This window comes from Pseudophryne corroboree, chromosome 8 (assembly GCF_028390025.1).
Source record: "Pseudophryne corroboree isolate aPseCor3 chromosome 8, aPseCor3.hap2, whole genome shotgun sequence".
In the NCBI taxonomy this organism is placed as follows: Eukaryota; Metazoa; Chordata; class Amphibia; order Anura; family Myobatrachidae; genus Pseudophryne; species Pseudophryne corroboree.
In genome coordinates, this window is record NC_086451.1 from 164,394,568 (window position 1) to 164,397,118 (window position 2,551).

Consider the following 2,551-nt stretch of genomic DNA (forward strand, 5'->3'; position numbering starts at 1 on the left):
AAAAGGGGCGCTTGGATGACCCCTAGTTCGCATTGAACACCCCCCACCCTCCTTTGGTGTGGGGCTCATGTTGGCCATGCCCCAGCCCCTGAAGCATTCAAGCTGATTTCTTGCAGCAGCTGGGCACTGTAACAGCTCCAGAGCTGCTCTGTAAGGCAAATAAAAGGGTGTGGGCCCTGCAACACCACCTGTAGTTCGCATTGTGCGTTGGAAGGCACAAAGTAAGCAGACGGGAGAAGTCAGGATAGTGCGCAAGGGCATAGAAGGGAGGGGCTCAAGAAAAGAGAAGTGGAAACAGACAGCAAACTAGGCGGGAGAGTGACCTGAGACAATGAGATCTAAATTATACCAGAGCCAACCAGGGGAAAGCACAAATGCAGTCCCCCCCCCCTACCACAAATTATGCAGTCGAGATTCCCACATTTGGGGAAATCACAGAGGTCAGCATACCCAGAATGCAATGAATGAACCTCACCCTGGGAAAACAATCTTCATGACCATGGAATCACCTAAGCAAAATAAGTATGATTTGAGATAGGGCTGGGGAGGGCCGCTGCTCAGGCACACCTCCGTCAAGTAAAGAAGATTCAACTGAGGCAGCACAAGGGAACTCTCATCTGGGGACAACAACTGCAGGGAGAACACATTTTCAGACGAATGTGTGAGGGAAGAAGGCTGCCTAATACTGAAGCACCCCCCAAACAACAAACCAAATGCAACAACTAGTGCAAGCATTCCTGGGGGAAGGCCTGCAGCAGATGGATTCGCATATGGTGATGTCATCCAAGCAATGGGTATAGTTGGCTGCAACCCTCGTCTGCATATGAAAAGAGAAAATGGTCACGCAGGGCATGGCGGCCTTTGTGGGGTTGCGCTTGGATGACCCCTAGATCGCTTTATACACCCCCATCAGTGTGGGGCTCATGTTGGCCATGCCCCAGCCCCTGAAGCATTCAAGCTGATTTCTTGCAGCAGCTGGACCCAGTAACAGCTCCAGAGTTGCTCTACAAGACAAGTAAAAGGGTGTGAGCCATGCAGCACCACCTGTAGTTTGCATACACACATATATAGGACAGCATCTCTTATATGCCCCAGGGGCAATAAAATAGTATCCTTATCTAGAGTATCCGTCCATGCCGCTACAGCACTACACATACACACCCAGGCCGACGCAATTGCCGGTCTGAGTAAGGTACCTGAATGTGTATAAATGGACTTCAGGGTAATCTCCTGTTTGCGGTCAGCAGACTCTTTGAGGGTAGCCGTATCCTGGGACGGGAGGGCTAACTTCTTGGATAAGCGTGTTAATGCTTTGTCCACCCAAGGGGAGGATTCCCATCGTAACCTATCCGTTGATGGGAAAGGATACGCCATAAGAATCCTTTTGGAAATCTGCAGGAGATTCCCAAGCTTTTTCACATAACTCGTTCAGCTCGTGTGAGGGGAAAAGGTTACCTCAGGCTTCTTTCCCTTGTACATATGTACCCTCTTGTCAGGGATAGGGGGCTCCTCTGTGATGTGCAAAACATCTTTTATTGCCATAATCATATATCAAATGTATTTTGCCAATTTTGGCTGTAACTTTGCATCATCGTAATCGACACTGGAGTCAGAATCCGTGTCGGTATCTGTGTCAACAATCTGGATAGTGGGCACTTATGAGACCCTGACAGTCCCTGCGACATAGGATCAGGCATGGGTTGAGACCCTGACTGTCCCAAAGCTTCAGCCTTGTCTAATCTTTTGTGCAATGAGTTTACACTAGCATTTAAAACATTCCACATATCCATCCAATCAGGTGTCGGCGGAGACACCACATTCATTTGCTCCCGCTCCTCTCTAATATAGCCTTCTTCCTCAGACATGTCGACACACGCGTACCGACACACCACACACACAGGGAATGCTTTCACTGAAGACATTTCCCCCACAAGGCCCTTTGCCAAAGCTGGCCCTAACCAATATGATGCCCTAGGCAAGATTTTGCCTGGTGCCCCCTAGCACCACCGCTGGTTCCGCCTCTGACCTTGCACCTCTTTCCCAGCACCATCAACCCTCACCCATAACAGTACTTATTTTGGTGTTTGTACCCCCTATATTTTAAACAGGAACAGTTCGCACATTTGGCGCACAGTCCAAAAAGGGGTGTGTTTTTGCTGGCAATGGGCATGTCCACACAATAGTACCCCCAATTAAAATTCCGCCACACAGTACTGCAATTTTATTCACATTTGATCACGCGATAGTGTCCATAATTCACATTACATCCCACAGTAGTATTACTTTACCTTATAAACGTTACTTCTCACAGTAGTGCTCCGTATTCACATTACATCACACTGAATTGCTCCTTATTTACATTACACCACACCCTATTGCTCTTTATTCACATTAGACGACACAGTAAATGCCCTTTCTATACGCAACGCTACATATTAGAGCACCTTATACACATAATGCCACACATTAGTAATGCATTTATACACATAATTCCACACAGTAATGCCCCTTACACATATGAGACACATCACTAATGTCCTTATAAACATAA

At 47.5% G+C, this 2,551-nt stretch overlaps 1 non-coding gene across 1 annotated transcript; it reads right to left on the minus strand.

Moving 5' to 3' along the window:
• Window positions 1-359: 359 nt before the first annotated feature.
• Window positions 360-526, minus strand: LOC134951672 (U1 spliceosomal RNA). The gene has a single exon (XR_010184369.1). It is a non-coding gene; the product is annotated as a U1 spliceosomal RNA (small nuclear RNA).
• Between the last annotated feature and the right edge of the window lie 2,025 nt (window positions 527-2,551).